The sequence below is a fragment of the Diabrotica virgifera genome, chromosome 4 (genome assembly GCF_917563875.1).
Source record: "Diabrotica virgifera virgifera chromosome 4, PGI_DIABVI_V3a".
In the NCBI taxonomy this organism is placed as follows: domain Eukaryota; kingdom Metazoa; phylum Arthropoda; class Insecta; order Coleoptera; family Chrysomelidae; genus Diabrotica; species Diabrotica virgifera.
The window spans coordinates 140,031,487-140,051,917 of record NC_065446.1 but is presented as its reverse complement, the minus strand read 5'-3'; the positions used below and the strand labels follow the sequence as shown (position 1 = coordinate 140,051,917).

At 32.4% G+C, this 20,431-nt stretch overlaps 1 protein-coding gene across 1 annotated transcript in view; it reads right to left on the bottom strand.

The window, feature by feature from the left end:
* The window catches only part of LOC114335267 (transmembrane protein 26), a 261,871-nt gene that overhangs the window by 233,032 nt on the left and 8,408 nt on the right, over positions 1-20,431 (bottom strand). The gene's annotated exons all lie outside the window — the stretch shown is intronic.

Here is a 20,431-nt window from a genome sequence, read left to right as displayed (position 1 = left end):
TCTAACTAATGGTATCGCAGTAATAGTTTAATTGGAACGTACACAACCAGTTGGGGGGTTTAAAGGAACAAAACCCCCATAAAATCTTTATGTAAACATATTAGAAAAGAAGCCGCAACTCGATAAAAACTGCCTTGTCGAAAAAATACTAAGAGCCAAAAAAGTTTTAAAATATTGAATTTAACTAATGGTGTCACAATAATAATTCAATTGGAACGTACATAAAAGTTTGGGGGGGTTTAAGGGAACAAAACTCCCATAACATTTTTATGGGGTGCACAAATTTTACTATATTTTTTTTTAAGATATTCCTGCCATAAAAATGTCACATGACCATTTTCAATAAAAAATCTCTATTATTTTTCGATATATTCGAAAAAATCGATTTTCATTTTATAACTTCAAATGGCTGTAACTTTTTTTATGTGCATATTTGTACTAAGGTAAGTTAGGTTCATTCGAACTATGTATTTTTGGTCCCAGAATAGGTAATTTAATTTATGACCTGTATTTTTGTTACACCCTGTACAATCAAAACAAGAAAATTAGAATATCTCGGACATATTACACGTGGAGAGAGATACAACTTGCTCCAATTAATTATGCAGGGAAATTATTGAAAATATTATTAAAATATTATCAATTATTGAAATTGATTATTCAATGAAAAAGAAGCATAGGGAGACGCAGAATATCGTGGCTGCTCAACCTGAGAGAATGGTACGCATGTACATCAAATTAACTTTTTACAGCAGCCGTCTCTAAAATCCGAATAGCTATGATGATTGCCGTTCACTGTCGCGGAGATGGCACTTAAAGAAGAAGAATCGCTTAGGAACCGCTTGATGGCATGATGATCGCCAATGTACTTAAAGGATGAGGCATATAAAGAAGATTAATCGAATGCTTTATTAAAATATATACCAGAAATCCACAAGGAAGAATTTCCTGTAGCTGGCTGTATACCATTAATTACAAGTAAAATTTAAAAAAACATTTGTCTTGGTAAAAGGTATATTAGTTTAAAAAGCCCCTATAGGGCTACAAACATATGAACAAAACGTTTTCGCTCTGTAACAAGAGCATCATCAGTGTTACAAGAACATGGTGAGCCAGCCAAAAAATACAAAGGTCAAAGCCTTTCAAAAACAGACAAAAGTCTCATAATAATGTAAAAATAGCAAAATCCAAAGGATGGATATAATTTCTAAGGATACGGCCCTAGGGCAACATATGACTCCCACACGTGGAAGTGGGTCAAAAGGTCACAATTAGGTCATTATGTAATATAATGATATAATTCCTAAGGATACGGCCCTAGGGCAACATATGACCTTTTGACCCACTTACCACGTGTAGGAGTCGTATGTTGCCCTAGGGCCGTATCCTTAGGAATTATATCCATCCTTTGGATTTTGCTATTTTTACATTAATATGAGACTTTTGTCTGTTTTTGAAAGGCTTTGACCTTTGTATTTTTTGGTTGGCTCACCATGTTCCTGTAACACTGATGACGCTCTTGTTACAGAGCGAAAACGTTTTGTTCATATGTTTGTAGCCCTATAGGGGCTTTTTAAACTAATATGCCTACCAGAAAGTCTAAAACTACCGAAGAATACAATTATTAGAAGGACAGTTCTATTGATCATAACGGCAATATATATTTGAAACAAGATTCCAGTCTACAGAAATTTTACTTCAACAAAATCATAAACCATATTATCATAACATGAACTTCCCCCGATGGAAAAGTAAGAAATCAGATACATCGTGTCCTAATAGAAAGCAAGCATGACATACAGGGTGAGGCAGATAAAAGGCCTATTAGAAATATCTCGAGAACCAAAGGCAACAAAATCATGAAAATTGGAATGAAGGGGTTTTGAAGAGTGATCTATTTAATGAAAATATTTTTATCTATTTGCTACTTCCGGTTATACCGGAAGTTGCAGTTATACCGGAATTTTATATAATGTGGAACGTTAAGATACATTAATCACTTAGAGATTAATCACAAAGATAATTTTTCACTTTTCTATCGTCGACCATTATTTATTTTTTAATATCATAATAGCCATTTAAATATTTTACATCTATATAAACAAAAGAAAGTGGTGTTAGTTATCAACACTTATAACTCGAGAACGATTGAATAGATTTTTATGAAATTTTAATCGTATATTCGACCGTACTGAGAATAGTTTGTTATTTATTTTTCGTACGTCATAACGGGGGCTGCCCCCTAATATATTTTTTTATTTTTTGGACAAACTGATTTTTCTTAATTTTATATGATGTGAAAGGCAAAGGTAAATACAACCCTAAGTTTTCACTTTTCTATCTTTAGCTGTTATTTTTTAATATCCATCTAAATTTTTACATCTTGTATATAAAAATCAATTGCTGTTCGTTAGTCTCGCCAAAATTCAGGAATGGCTGGACCGATTTGGCTAATTTTGATGTTGAATTATTTATGAAAGTTCGAGGAAGGTTTATACGGTTTTATAATATAGTCATTTTAGTAGTCACCAAAATATTTACATCTTTAAGGCGGGTTGACATTACTAGTGAATAACGAACGTGTGGCTCATGCTTACGTATTACGTTTATTATCATTTTCAAACTCGATGTATTTATGCATTGCATAAAAACAAATGTACTGCTCGAGTTTGAACATAGATAATAAAATATCTAACAAAAGCACGGGCAAAATACGTAAGCGTGAGCCACGTTCGTTATTCACTAGTAATGTCAACCCGCCTATATGTATAAAATTCTATTTTCACAGTGTTAGTTGCCGTATTTCTCCAAAACGGTTTGACCGATTTTTATGAAATTTTCCACGTATATTCGGCAGGACTGAGAATAGGTTGCTATCTATTTTTCATATCCGTAGGTCATAAGGGGGGTAGACACCCTAATATTTTTTATTTCTTCGGATAAACTCTTTATTTTATCAAAAATGAATAACCGTTTTCAATTTCGTTGCAAAACGAAAATACAGCCGCATCATATTCTAGTCCAATCAGAGAGTGCGTCAGGACTTGTACACGTGTATTCGGCAGAATAGGTTGTTATCTATTTTTTATACCTGTAGGTCATCAGGCGGTTTGCCCATGACACCGTTGCTCTCACAATAATGACGAGAAAAGTACGAAATTAAGCAGGTATAGTCCCAGCTAATTCTGAACAGAACCGTACTAAAATTTTTTCTCTAGCGTAATCGGTTTACGAAATAACGAACCGTAAGCCGTAGAAAAATTCTGAGCACACGAGAAGAACGAGCGGCAAATTTCATAGTAGAAAAGTGTAGCAGTTTAAGTTTGGGACTCAAATTGGGCAAAATATGAATTTTTTAATTTTGAGAAGGACCCCGCAGAAACCTTATGGGAAATGGCTCCCTGTCAAATGCTCTGAAACTTTGGGTTCTGGTAGTTCTTGATGTGTAGAACAAAAGTCTCAATGGGCGCGTATCTCCAAAAAATCATAGTTTTAAGATATAAGCCTCTGAAGTTATAGGTACAGTGAGGACGTTTGAGTTGGAATAAATTCATTTTCTCGAGAGCGGGCGACTATAGAGATAAATTACGAATCAGGTCGATTTTTATTTTTAAATTATAATTTTTGGCATATATATCATACTAGTGACGTCATCCATCTGGGCGTGATGACGCAATCGATGATTTTTTAAATAAGAATAGGAGTCGTATGATAGCTCATTTGAAAGGTTATTCAATTCTCTATTCACTCATATAAACATTAACATATTTATTTATACAGGGTGCCCAAAAAAATTTTTGAATTAAATTAATTGAGACAAACAGAAAAATGTATATAATTTATTTAATTCGAAATATATTTTACTGCTGTCAGAATAAAATGTTAATTTGAAAAATAAACATTGCTTTTCGCTTAAATTAAATGGTCAAACTGTTAAGAGGCAGGTGGGTGGCAGCTTTAATATTGAATTTAGGCGAAAAACAATAAATATTTTTTGCTGTTTTCGGACACCAGTAAAATGTATTTAGAATTAAATAAATTATATAGGTACATTCTTCTTTTTCTCTCAATTAATTTAATTCAAAAAAATTTTTGGACACCCTGTATAAATAATTATGTTAATGTTAATATTATTGAATAGAGAATTGAATAACCTTTCAAATGATCTATCACACGACCCCTGTTCTTATTTAAAAAAATCATCGATTGCGTCATCACGCCCAGCTGGATGACGTCACTAGTATGATATATATGCCAAAAGTTATAATTTAAAAATAAAAATCGACTTGATTCGTAATTTATCTCCACAGTCGCCCATTCTGGAGAAAATGAATTTATTCGAACTCAAACGTCCTCACTGTACCTATAACTTCAGAGGCTTATATCTTAAAACCATGATTTTTTGGAGCTACGCGCCCAGTGAGTCTTTTGTTCTACACATCAAGGACTACCAGAACCCAAAGTTTCATTTGACAGAGAGCCCTTTCCCATAAGGTTTCTGCGGGATCCTTTCCAAAAAATTGGTATCTACAAACAGAATTTTTTCTCACGAAACATAAGCCTTATAAAAATTATGAGCACACCTGTAGGACTAGCGGTAAATTTCATGAAAGAAAAATGCAACATTTTCACTTTAAAAAAAAAAGACTAAGGTTGGATCAGGGAGAGCAGCATATGTGCCTCCTGATGAGAGACTAATAAGTTTCGAAACCGGTAGAGGTGCTTGATGCACTCTCTGATTGGACTAGAATATGGTTCGGCTGTATTTTAATTTTGCAACGAAATTGAAAATGGTTATTCATTTTTTATTTACATTTACTCTGATTAGAGTACAAAGGGAACCATTCTCGTTGGAACTTTACCGCGCTGAGCAGATGGGACGTGAATTGTAATTTGTAGAATTACCTCATCTTCCTTGGTCTCAGCATCCGTATGGCTTGCAAATTGTAGAAGCCTCGGAGGTGTAACCAGAGAAGGTTCCCATTGTTTTCATTCTGGTGGGATGTAGAATAGCATTATGTTGTTTTATATGCCATTAGAGTGAAAACTTAGTCTTCTTTTTGTTAGCAGTTGCCGCTAGGGCATATATGCCATTTCGTTCGTTGCAATCCGGGACTGCACGCTGGGGTTTGTTTTGGTTGGATCAGGAAGAGCAGCATATGTGCCTCCTGATGAGAGACTAATAAGTTTCGAAACCGGTAGAGGTGCTTGATGCACTCTCTGATTGGACTAGAATATGGTTCGGCTGTATTTTCGTTTTGCAACGAAATTGAAAATGGTTATTCATTTTTGATTTTCACTTTTATATATAGTGCGGCAGATTCGTGCAAATATTATAAGAAGTGTGCATTTAATGATAGAACCATATAATTTGGACCGCATATACTACACATATAAAGGTTCAAAATTAGATACGAGGCCATCTCAGATTTTGACTTTTACAAAAATGGCGGGCATTCAAAATGGAACTATACATATGTGACTAATAGCACGATAACTTTTGAACGAGACGTCAGATTTCAACCAAATTTGGTCTATATGTTCATTTTTTGATGTATAAGATCGAGGTCTTGAACCGGAAGAATCGGTTTACCAGAAGTTGTGTTTTCCTGGTTTTTATGTAAAAATATGTTGTTGTTTTTTTAATTCTTTCACCCTGTATCTATTAATTTTTCAAAAAGTTAATACCGCCATTGAAAAGAGCGTAAAAATATTTTTTAGGAAATGTTTTGAACTTTTTATTAGGTTAATTACCATTTAATAAATAATGCATAACGTATTTTTACATGTACCTATGTGCGGCAGATTCGTGCAAATATAAAAATTATTGTGCATTTAATGGTAGAAGCATATAATTTGGACCTCATATACTACACATACAAAGATTCAAATTTAGATATGAGACCATCTCAGATTTTGCATTTTACAAAAAAGATGGGCTTCCAAAATGGTGCCTATACATATGTGACTAATACCACGATAACTTTTGAACGAAAAGTCCGATTTTAACCAAATTTGGTATATATGTAACTTCTTTTTTTTTATGTATAAGATCGAGTCCTTCAGCCGGAAGAATCGGTTTACCAGAAGTTGTGTTTTTCCTGATTTTTTTGTAAAAGTATGTTGTTTATTTGTTCCATTTTTTCACCCTGTATATACTAATTTTTTAAAAAGGTAATACCGGCAAAGAGCGTAAAAATATTTTTTAGGAAATATATTGAACTCTTTAGTTATATTAATTACCATTTAATAAATTTATAACGTATCTTCACATGTAGGTAACTATGTGCGGCAGATTGGTGCAAATAATAATATAAGAATTATTGTGCATTTAATGGTAGAAGCATATAATTTGGACCACACATGCTACAGATACAAAGATTCAAATTTAGATATGAGGCCATCTCAGATTTTGTCTTTTACAAAAATCGCGGGCATGCAAAATGAATCTGCCGCCCATAGGTACATGTGAAAATAAGTTATGCATTTATTAAATGGTAATTAAAATAACAAAAATTTCAAAATATTTCCTAAAAAATATTTTTACACTATTTTCAATGGCGGTATTACCTTTTTGAAAAATTTATATATACAGGGTGAAAGAATTGAAAAAGGAACAACATATTTTTACATAAAAATAAACAGTAAAAACACAACTTCTGGTACACCGATTCTTCCGGTTCAACACCTCGATCTTATTCATCAAAGAAAGAAACTATATACCAAATTTGGTTGAAATCTGACGTCTCGTTCAAAAGTTACCGCTCTATTAGTCACATATTATGTATAGTCGCCATTTTGAATGCCCGCAATTTTTGTAAAAGGAACAAAAACTGAGATGGCCCCATATCTAAATTTGAACCTTTATATGTGTATTATATGTGGTTCAAATTATATGCTTCTACCATTAAACGCACAATAATTCTTATATATTTGCACGAATCTGTCGCACATAGGTACATGTGAAGATACGTTATGCATTTATTAAATGGTAATTAACATAAATAAAAAGTTCAAAACATTTCCTAAAAAATATTTTGGCGCTCTTTTCAATGGCTGTATTAACTTTTTGAAAAATTAATACATATAGGGTGAAAGAATTGAAAAAACAACAACATATTTTTACATAAAAACCAGGAAAAACACACCTTCTGGTAAACCGATTCTTCCGGTTCAAGACCTCGATCTTATACATCAAAAAATGAACCTATATACCAAATTTGGCTGAAATCTGACGTCTCGTTCAAAAGTTATCGTGCTATTAGTCACATATGCATAGTCGTAATTTTGAATGCCCGCCATTTTTGTAAAAGGAAAAATCTGAGATGGCCTTCCATCTAAATTTGAACCTTTATATGTGTAGTTTTTCTAATTGAATTGGTAAGACGTGTTTATGAGTGCTCGTAACTTTTATCAAGTTTTGTGATTATTACGGCTATAATTAAAAAGCTTTTAAAGCGCCAAAGAAACCATAAAGTGACAAAGTGAAATTGTGCAGAAAGTGAGCCAAGAAAACAAGCAGAATAATTTGTAAGTACAATTTCTTATATTTACATTTATTGAACAGAACAAAAATATCGCTTGCAAATTAAGGAACTGTAAAAACCAGAAACTAATTAGTTCTGATAAGGTGACTTGATTTTGAGCCATCGAGGCGGGCTCGCCACTTTTTCGCAAACCGAACTGTTACAAAATAACGATTGGACTATTAAGTAACGGGAGTGAATATAAGTAAGTGAAAATAATCTGTATGTGTACAATTTCTTATATTTATTGGGAAAGAACAAAAATATCGTATGCAAATTAACGAACTATAAATAACAGTAACTATTTAGGTTTGATAAGGTGAAGAGCCTCCGCGCTTTTGAGGCGGGCTCGGCACTTTTTCGCAAACCGAACAGTGACAAAATAACGATTGGACTATTAAGTAACGGGAGTGAATAATACATGCACGCTGCGCCACAAAAAATGGCTTCGAATTTGTTAACACCGGTAAAAATAATGGATAGATACAAAGTGGATTCGGACGACGACACATCAGAAGACCATAGAAAGAGGAACAGAGAAGAAGAGGAAGAATTGTTCCGAAAAAGTAAAAAAGTGTCTAGATCGCCTAACAAAACCCGTAACGAAGATAATAAGCTCGATCAAATTATTAAAATGATGCATGACTTAACCACAGAAACAAAAAATTTAACAACGGAAGTAAAAGAGATAAAGAATGAACATAGAAAGTACTGGGAGGAATTAAACGACCTGAAAACAGAATTGGAGAAAGTTAAACAAGAAAACCAAACTAAACACAAGGAGAAGGAAGAAATGAAAAAAGAACTAAACGATATGAAAATACGTGTACAAAGACTAGAAAAGGAAAGGAAAGTAAATAATGTTGTAATACAAGGCTTGCCAATAGATACAATCGATAGAAATGCACTGAAACAAACTGTAGGAAACTTCATGGAAAAAGAAATGAATATCAGTTACGTATTTTTTATGGGAAATAAGCCACAATTTTACTAAAAAATGAATTTATTAACGTTTCGAAGCCCAAATCAGGTTTCGTTGTCAAAATACAAAATACTATTAAAATAAAACAAACATGTTGTTGCTAAGTAAAAAAATTCTTCTAATAATTTATTTAATCTGACTCATTTATATTGGCAATTCAGATGTATATTATACATTTTAAAGTAGAAGAATTTAAAATGATATCACCAATATTTATGAGTTGCGTTCCTGGGACGACTTTACTAAAAGATAGTTCATTCGATTACATGAAATCAATCCCAACTCAAGAATATCAATATAAATGAGTCAGATTAAATAAATTATTAGAAGAATTTTTTTACTTAGCAACAACATGTTTGTTTTATTTTAATAGTATTTTGTATTTTGACAACGAAACCCGATTTGGGCTTCGAAACGTTAATAAATTCATTTTTTAGTAAAATTGTGGCTTATTTCCCATAAAAAATACGTAATTATAAAAATGCCACAAGGAAATAGCTTCAGAACAACATTAAGAAACCGGTATGGGCCTAGCGTTTGTCAAAATTTTAGGAGATTGGAAACCTTATACGAGAAACTGGCACACTGTCAGAATTCAATTAAATTTTTAAGAAGATGTAGAAACAACAATTTAATACCAAAGGGCTTGAGGTTACGGCCAGCATATTCAAGCAGAAGACTTCAAAATATTCTACATAGAGCCAGTTTATCGATGATTCGGGAAAGGTTACAATTTCATAGGTCAAATTTATTTTTTATCGAACAAGACATCGTAAGTACAGTAGACTCCCGTAAGTTCGGCCTCGGTTAGTTCGGTCTCCGCTTAGTCCGGCCGGCTCTCTGAGCATTAGTCAAACACTTTGCACATAAAAAATCATTAGAAAAGAAAATTCAGTAAAAAATTACTGACTTTTTTAAGTGTTTAAGAAGCCAAACCACCAATGTGCAATAATATTTTTAAATTTTATTAGGCCTAGATTTCTGTAAGTATTGTTTTCTAGTATTTTTGTAACAATCTATCTTTTCATATATTATGTTAAATGTATGTCAGAGTATTCCTCTATGTTGTCTTCTACTTAATGTACACGTGTTTTGTTTTTGCTAGATCCATACAAACAATAAATGGGCATTTTTTAGATAAGCATCGGTTAGTTCGGCCACTTTTAAGTTCGGCCCAGGGTCCGGTCCCGAGGTGACCGAACTTACGGGAGTCTACTGTATTGAAGATTTGCTTTTTGGAATGATATCAAATTCTGATTTTGATCGAATTACTTTTAGTTTACAAATAATTTATCAAAATTCATACCAAAAACAAAGAAATATACATTTAAATAAATTTAATATTCTTTTAGAACAAAATAGTTTACATGCTTTTGATAACCTAAATAGAAATAATGACATATTAGCGACAGTTGTCAATCTATCAAATAGAAATTTAAATGCAACTGAAAATTTAGTATTGTCAAAAGGTTTAAACTATGCTGTTATTCATCCATCTATTTCAAAATTAGACATAATTAGCTCAGTGGAAAAAATATCCCAGTGTTTACCAAATCATGAAAAAGAACAATATAGGGTACTATGTAAACTTGAATTGGAAAAATCTAATAAAATTGAACAGAACATCAGCAAAGAGGAAATGAAAGCTTTAAAAACTTTAAAAAATGATGACTCCATAACAATCCTACCAGCAGATAAAGGAAATGCAACTGTAATAATGGATAAAATACAATATGAGGACAAAATTACAGATCTAATTACAAATGGACCTTATACCAAATTAACGAAGGATCCAACGAAGACACTGGAAAACAAAATTTATAAAACTTTATTCAAATTTAAAAATGATCTAACGTACTATCAAAGAAAATTAATGACACCTCATTACAGTAAGACACCACATTTTTATGGAGTACCGAAAATTCATAAAGCGAATATTCCACTTAGACCCATTTGTAGTACCATCAATTCTCCTTGTAGTGAGCTCTCAAAATTTTTATTAAATATTATAAAACCATTTGCAAATAATAATGACACATTTATAAAAAATACACAACATTTTTTAAACAAATTAACAAATATTGAATTTAATCCAAATAATATTTTAGTAAGTTTTGACATAAACAGTTTATTTACAAATGTGCCATTAGATAAAACTTTAAACATAATTAAAACGAAGTTAGAAAATGATAATACATTGACAACTAGGACAAAACTAAATGTATCAGCTATAATGGAGTTATTGACATTATGTACTAATAATACCTATTTTCAACTAAATAATGAATTCTATAAACAAAATTTTGGTCTAGCAATGGGTTTTCCTTTATCTCCATTATTGGCTAATATATTTATGGAGGATTTCGAAACTAATATCATTTCTAAACAAAATTTAAAACCCACAGTATGGTGGAGATATGTAGATGATGTGTTTTCAATATGGCCTCATAGATCAGAATTGTTGGATACATTCCTGAATATTATAAACGATCAAGAAGAGACAATAAAATTTACAATGGAAAAGGAATACAATAAAACTTTGCCTTTCCTCGATGTTTTAGTCTCAAAGAAGGATACTGGATATGAGACTCAAGTGTATAGAAAACCAACACACACCAACAGATATCTCAATTACAAATCAAATCACAACATCAACGTTAAAAAGGGAATCATTAAATCCTTATATGATAGAGCCAAAATTACTTGTTCTAACGAAAATTCATTTTTAGAAGAAAAACAATTGTTAACATCTGTTTTATTAAAAAATGATTATCCTTTATCGTTTATAAATAAGGAATTGACAAGATTAGATCGAATGGAACAGAACAACTTAGAACGGGATCCTACAATATTCACAAGAAATAATACGAGGAAAATAACAATACCATATATAAAAGGACTATCCGAGAAACTTAAAACGATAGGAAATAAATTCAACATTTCAACAACATTCAAAACAACAAACACATTGAGATCTATTCTATCTAAAACTAAACCTAACAATGAACAAGAAAGAACAAAGAATTGCATTTATAGAATACCTTGTGAATGCGAACAATTTTATTTAGGTGAAACATCAAGACCATTAAACGTTAGAATAAGTGAACATCAGTCTTATATTAAAAACAGAGAATTTGATAGATCTCAGATATGTCAACACGCATGGGATAACGAACATAGAGTTCAGTGGAGAGATTCAAGTATAGTCCTGAAAGAATCAGATAGTAAAAAGAGAAAAATCAAAGAAGCGGCTCTAATTATGCTAAATGAAACCAATTGTGTCGCAAATTCCTCGGTAGAATGCAGTAGGATGTGGTTACCCATACTGAAAGAGGAAGTCAATAGAAAGAAAATACCACGATTAGTAAGTCAATAACATATCGAGTTAGTACAAATTTTATATTTTAGTATTACTTATTGTATATCTATGTAATATTAATATTATTTATAATTTAAACATATTAAAGTCAAAATTTGGTATTAGTTTTTTGAAGGTAGATTAAATGTAAGACCAAATACTTACGATGTCGGGATAGTATCACGAGGTTTTTTCCTGGTTTTCCCTCGTGATTTACTATGGAATCTCTAACGCGAGAATTTTACTGTCATCGTTGCATTTGGTTGTCTTTTTAAAGACAGATCACATGCTATGATTTTTTTGAAATGAGTCAGATTAAATAAATTATTAGAAGAATTTTTTTACTTAGCAACAACATGTTTGTTTTATTTTAATAGTATTTTGTATTTTGACAACGAAACCCGATTTGGGCTTCGAAACGTTAATAAATTCATTTTTTAGTAAAATTGTGGCTTATTTCCCATAAAAAATACGTAATTATAAAAATGCCACAAGGAAATAGCTTCAGAACAACATTATGAATATCAATGTTCAAATCGAAGAAGTTATCAAACTGGGAGAAAAAACATGTTTGGTCCAACTACAGAACAAGTTTGAAAAAGAAAAGATCATGCAAAATAAAGCTAAACTAAAGCACATAAAAGGCAATAAAGTATATATAAATAATGACATAACAAAAGAAGAACTACAAACACAGAAAAAAATAAGACAAGTCGCAAATGAAGAAATTAATAAGGGTAAAAGTGTTACAATAAAATATAATAAATGAATAATAGATGGAAAAACACACAAATGGAATCAATACAGCAACCAGCTAGAAGAAGACCAGGGAAATCCAAAAAACTAACAGAAGATGAAAATACATAAACAAAAGCACAAATCACGACAGACAAGGCACAGAAAAAGGAATTGAGCAAGGACGAAAATAGAAATAGAGCAACAACGAAAGATAAACATGAAATAGACATAAGAGAGGACATATTTATAGGTGCATGGAATGTAAGAACCCTACACGAAACCGCCAAATTGGAGCAGGTAAGCCAAGAGATTGATAAGTACAAATTAGACATTGTCGGACTAAGCGAAACAAGATGGAATGGTAGTGGATCAACCCGAGTAGGTGACCAACAGCTAATGATATATTCTGGGAACATGATATATTCAAACACGAAAAGGGAGTGGCAATACTGCTAGCCCAAAAGGGGAGAAAGGCTCTAGTAGAGTGGGAACCAGTGTCAGAAAGGATTATTTGGGCGAGACTGAAGGCAAGATATTATAACATAATAGTAATAAATGTATATGCTCCCACAAATAAAAACGACGAAAATGAGAAGGAAGAACTTTACGAGCAACTACAAACAACGTTTAATAAGATTAATAATAAATATAGAAGAGATATAAAAATAGTAATCGGAGACTTTAATGCAAAAATAGGAAATGATAATAAAGGACATGAACATGTGATGGGAAAGAAGGGAATCGGAGAGAGAAACGACAATGGAAATCGATACGACAATGGAAATCGATTAATCGAATTTTGTGAGCAAAATGAACTTTTAATAGGCGGAAGCATCTTTAAACATAAGCGGATACATAAGGAAACATGGAAATCACCGAGAGGGAGATACAAGAATCAAATAGACCACATAATAATTGAATATAAATGGAGAAGCTAGTTGCAAGATGTCAGGAGCTTAAGAGGTGCTGATGTGGGATCAGACCACATGCTAATCAAAGCGAGACTAAAAATGAAATTAGCCAGAGATAAAAACCAAAAAATCAGCAGAAGGAACAAGTACAACGTTGATGCCCTAAAACAAGAATGTATAAGAAATAAATTCAGTGAGAAACTGGCAATTAACCGAACAGTATCACAACAAACTGGAGAGTCAGTCGAAGAAACATGGAAATATTTTAAAGAAGTGATGATGAATACAGCAAAAGAAACAATCGGATTAAAAAGAAGACAAAATAAAAAATGGATTACCAAAGACACTCTACTACTGATAGAAGAAAGAAAAAAATCAAAGAAGAAATTCTACAAAAGGAAGGATCGGAAGAAGAGAGGGCACTTGAAAGGAAATACAAGGCAAAAAACGCAGAAGTAAAAAAACAAGCCAGAAAAGATAAAAGAAACTATATAAATGAAATGCTAAATATATCAGAAGAAGCAGCGAAAGAAAACGACTTACGAACACAATATACAATCATACGAAACTTAACAGGAAAGCACAACGAAATATATGAGAAGTAAAGGATAAACAAGGAAATAGAATAAAAAATGAGAAAGAAATAATACAAAGATGGAAGGAATACTTCGAAGAGATATATGCTAAGCATGAAATAACTCAAATCATAGAAGATGAAGTAGAATCACCAGAGCTAGAAGTGAATATTGGAGAAATTACAATGGAAGAAATTGGAAACACCCTAAAACTACTAAAAAATGGCAAAGCCGCAGGAATCGACAATATACCCATTGACATAATAAAAGCAGACACCGAGCAGTCAGTAGAGATGCTACATACACTTTTGAATAAAATATGGAGGGACGAAGAATTGCCAAAGGAGTGGAAAGAGGGATTGATTATAAAAATACCCAAAAAAGGAGACCTGAGCAAATGCAACAATTGGCGTGCAATAACACTACTAAGTGCCACATCCAAAGTGCTGACCAAAATCATTTTGGAAAGATTGAAGCCGGAACTAGATAAAAAACTGAGAAACAACCAAGCAGTCTTCCGTTCCAACCATTCCACTATTGATCACATTTGCACCCTTAGAATTATCTTGGAACAAACAAATGAATGGAATAAAGATATAGATGTGAGTTTTATCGACTTCGAAAACGCCTTTGACCGTGTAAATAGGGCACAGATGTGGAAAATCCTTAGATTATATGGGATACCACAAAAAATCATAAACTTTATTAAACTCTTCTACGAAGGATACAAAGCCAAACTAGAACATTCAGGTGAAGTAACAGAAGAAATATCCATAGAAAGTGGAGTCAAACAGGGTTGTGTACTATCCCCTACCCTATTTCTTATTATGATAGATTGGGTAATGAGGAAAGTAATCGACGATCGAACAGGCATCAGGTGGAACCTTTTCAAACAGCTAGAAGATCTCGAATTTGCAGATGACATCTGCCTGATAACTGAACACCGAAATCATATGCAAGCAAAAATTGACAAATTGGCACAGTACTCCGACACGATCGGACTTCGAATAAACACAGAAAAAACTAAACTTCTAAAAAATAATAACCATCCAAATAATAAAATAATGATAAACGGTAAAGAAGTAGAAGAGGTAGACAAGTTCACATATCTGGGATCTGTCATGGAAAGGGGCGGGGGGTGTAAAAAGGATATACAGATGAGAATAACAAAGGCGCAAGACGCATTCAACGCTTTAAATAAAATTTGGCAAACAAACGAAATATCGGAAACGACAAAAATTAAAATCTGTAACAGTTGCATTAAAAGTATACTGCTCTATGGAGCAGAAACATGGAAACAGGACGAAAATACAACTAAAAAACTACAAACATTTGTAAACAAATCTCTAAGAAAAATCCTGAAAATATACTGGCCAAACAAAATAACTAATACAGAACTATGGGAAAGGACAAAGCAAACTAACGTATCTACTACAGTCAAGGAAAAAAAAAATGGAAATGGATCGGCCACACTTTAAGGAAAGACCAAAGCAGCATAGCAAGACAAGCACTTGAATACCAACCAGAGGGGAAAAGAAAGAGGGGCAGACCAGACAACAGCTGGAAAAGAACAACAACGAGAGAACACGAAAAAATTGGACTAAGATGGGGCGAAGTCAAAAAGAGAGCAAAAGATAGAAGAGAGTGGAGGGAATTAGTTCACAATTTATCCAGAGAATAAAAACAAAAGAAGATGCGCTGTCCCGGCCAGACAGCAATCTTACACTTTTGGCCAAGAAACGCATAAGTGCCCAATACTCCACAAGGAGGGATGGAACGAGAGAGAGATATGTGTAGTATAGATGGTCCAAATTATATATTTCTATCATTAAATGCACAATTGTTTCACATATCGGCTGCACTAATACTCAAATGGGAAAAAATACGAATTTTTTAATTTTTCGAAATTTGCAAAAAATATTAAACGGAACTTTTCTGGCGAACCGCAAGTAGGAGAAAACTTCTAAGCACACAAAAAAAAACAAGCAGCAAATTATTAAATTTTATTTAATTTTAATTAATTTCAATTAATTTTATTTAATTAAAATAAACAAAAAAATTATTTACTTATTTCAAATATATTAAAAACAAATTTAAGATTGTAACTCTTACACTACAAACTTTATTGTGTTACTTCTAACTAAACTATATTACGTCAAACATGTGTAAATTAATTGATAATAATAATAAAACCTCATTCATATCGAGCATTTTTTGTTTATTAATTATGAATTTCTTTTTGTTTATTTTAAATTTATTGTATACCAAAGTTTAGCTTGTTTTATCTACTAAGGCTGTACGAAGTCTGCCGGGTCAGCTAGTATGTTATATAAAAAACAATAAACTGATTATAAACATAACATCATATACAGCCGCTGAACTAATAAAACAAGAGGAAATTACTGAAATAGATATAAAACCTACAAGTAGTGATCCCGGAACCCCTCGTTGTATTAAACAAACCTATCCACTTGAAGTAGAAAAAGAAAAGATCTCCCTTGATGATGATACCAATATACCTAACAGAAAACACTAACCAGGAAAATCGTAGTGACCAAACAACAAATAATCAAAACACTATACTAGAAGCAATCCAAGCGTTCAATCACACCATACGTCATCATTATTAAAAACAAAGAGTGGAAAGGCCACCCCAACCCCAAAATCAGTTGATACAGATAAATAACAACCAGCATACAAGACACGGAACAACTCTATATCAAAAAAATAAATTATTACTGTCATAGCTATTATATTATAATCTAATTGTTCGTATAATTTTGTTATTTGATTTGTTAACCTTTGTGTTTTTTTGTATATTAATATACATGGTGTTTCATTATTAATCGTCCATATAGTAACTGGAGAAACCATAGCACAAAATTCGAAGATTTAACCTAAAACACTTAAATAAAATGTGGTTCCTTACTGAGTTACATGGTGTTTTATCTAAAATATTAAAAATTATTTTTGCTCAGCATTTTAAAACTATTCGACGTATCCTTTTCATACTTGACAGAAAGTGCGAATACTAGACACCCTACTAAATTATGATAAACAAATGTTTCTAGCTACTACCAGAGGCGTACGACAGGGGATGGTGAATGGTTAACCCTTCTCAAAATCTACGCCACTGGAGGAATTACTATTTTAGTGCCATTTTTAGATTCTCCAATACTTTCTACGTAAATAATATACTTTTCATTGGTAACGATAAAGTCATTAGTTTTCGAGATATTTGAAGTTAAATTTGAAATGGCACAATTATTTTGATTAATTTATAATATGATTCATATGATTAGAATTTAAAAATTATTTTTACCCAGTACTTTAAAACTATTTGGCGTATCCTTATCATACTTGGCAGAAAGTGTATGTACTGTACACCCTACTAAATTAAGATAAATAAACGTTTCTAGCTGCTACCAGAGGCGTACGACAGGGGATAGTGGCTGGTTGATCCTTCTCATTCTACGCCACTGACGAAATTGCTATTTTAGTGTTATTTCTTGATTTTGCAATACTTTTTACGTAAATAATATACTCTTCATTCGTAACGATAAAATGATTAGTTTTCGAGATATTTGAAATTAAAAATGAAGCGACACAATATATTAATCAAAATAACCGTGTCGTTTCATTTTTAACTTCAAAAATCTCGAAAACTAATGATTTTATCGTTACGAATGAAGAGTATATTATTTTCATAGAAAGTATTGGAGAATCGAAAAATTGAACTAAAATAGCAATTTCTCCAGTGGTGTAGAATTTGGAAAGGGTCAACCATTTACTTTCCCCCGTTGTACGCCTCTGGTAATAGCCAGAAACGTTTGTTGAACGTAATTTGGTAGTTTGTACAGTACCTATACTTTCTGCCAAGTATGAAAAAATACGTAAAATAGTTTAAAAATGCTGAGCAAAAATAGTTTTTAAATTTTTAGATAAAACATCCTGTAACTCAGTAAGGAACCACATTTTATTTAAGTGTTTTAGGTTAAATCTTCGTATTTTATGCTAAGGTTTCTCCAGTTACTATATGGACAATTATTAATGAAAGTCCCTGTATATACAGGGTGTCCCAAAAGTAGTGGAACGGTCGAATATTTCGCGAACTAAACATCGGATTGAAAAACTGAAAAATACGTGTTCAATAATTTTCAAAAATCTATCCAATGACACCAAACACCAACCCCCACTACACCCCCTGGAGGTGGGGTGGAGGGTAACTTTAAAATCTCAAATGGAAACCCCTAGTTTTTCTTGCAGATTTGGATTCGTTACGTACAAGTAAGCAACTTTTATTCAAGACGTTTTTTCGAACTGTGGATAGATGGCGCTATAATTGAGAAAAACGATTTATCCTGATACCATAGGTAAATTATAGAAACGGTCTAATATCTCAAGAAATACACTTCCAAATGAGAAACCAAAAAAAAGGTTTTTAATACTTTTCGAAAACCTATCGAATAACACTAAACATGACCCTCCAACCCACCCCCTGGAGGTGGGGTGAGGGGTAACTTTAAAATCTTAAATAGCTACCCCCACTTTTTATTACAGACTAAGATTCGTCATGAAAAATTAAGCAACATTTATTCGAAACATTTTTTAGAATTGTTGATAGATGGCGCTTTAATTGGAAAAATACGATTTATTAGCGCCATCTATCAGCAATTTTAAAAAATGTTTCGAATAAATGTTGCTTAATTTTTCATGACGAATTCGAATCTGCAATAAAAAGGGGGGTTGCTATTTAAGATTTTAAATTAACCCCCCACCCCGTCTCCAGGGGGTGGGTCGGAGGGTCATTTTTGGTGTTTATCGATAGGTTTTCGAAAAATATTAAAAACCTGCTTTTTGTTTTCTTATTTGGAAGCGTATTTCTCGAGATATTAGACCGTTTCTATAATTTACCTATGGTATCAGGATAAATCGTTTTTCCCAATTATAGCGCCATCTATCCACAGTTCGAAAAAATGTCTTGAATAAAAGTTGCTTACTTTTACGTAACGAATCCAAATCTGCAAGAAAAACTAGGGGTTTCAATTTGAGATTTTAAAGTTACCCCCCACCCCACCTCCAGGGGATGTAGTGGGGGTTGGTGTTTGGTGTCATTGGATATATTTTTGAAAATGATTGAACACGTATTTTTCAGTTTTTCGATCCGATGTTTAGTTCGCGAAATATTCGACCGTTCCACTACTTTTGGGACACCCTATATATATATAAATATATATAAAACAATTTAAGTTTCAGTGGGTTCGAGTCAATAAATTACAGTAATATTACCCGTTATATTACCCGTATGCGCGCCAATGGAGAATATAAAATCCTTAATTGCATGTCAAACAATGTGCAATAACTGTATCTTAAAACCTACCAAATTTCATTTTCATATCTTAACCGGTTTTAGAGCAATAAATAGATCGTCAGTTTCTAAGAAAATAATTCAACATCCAGTATCTCGAAAACGAAGCATTTGCCGACATATGTTTTTAAAGCAAACTGTCATTAATTTTTCATGCAGAATTACCCCTTAAAGTTTGTCGTACTTATTTATAAACACCCTGTATTAATGAAGAACATGGCTAGTTGTTAAAGTACCTAACTTTTTTATTATCCAACATAAGCGAATTAATCAAAAAACAGAATGTTAAGAAAACCTTAGGCTATAGTTGGGTTTTAATTTCAATATTTTATAAATACCAGAATATTACACAGGGTGTGGTGAACTTTGAGAATAAAACACAGTTTGATTGGTACACCCGGTATACAATGATCATTTACCTGTCTAGCAATAATTTTATTACAGCGACATTGTTAAAGAATAAGGCTATAAAGTGTTAAAAAAAATCACTTAAATCGGACAACAGATTTAGAAAATTCACGACATCAAAAATTACCCATTTTTTGGGGTGGCCATTTTTTGTGCCGCTCAGTGTACATCACATAAGTAAATTATTACTGTCATAGCTATTAATATTAATCCGATTGTTCGTATAATTTTGTCCTTTGATTCATTATCTTTGTGTGTCCTTTTTTTGTAAATTTATATAATAGTATGATAAGATTGATCCAAAAGATGGCATAACCCAGACATCCAAAGTGAAAGTTCTCCTCCAACACCAAATTGTTCTATATGGTCCACATAATGTTCAGAAAAAAGTCACACCATTTTGAGCGTCGGGTTTGGGGGGGAGAGGGGGAAGAAATCGGTAAATTCGTAGTTTTTTGCGTTTTTCGTCAATATTTCTAAAACTATGCGGTTTAGCATGAACAACCTTCTATACAAAAATGTTCTACATTAAATTTGAAATAAAAAATGTCTAATGCACAATCCT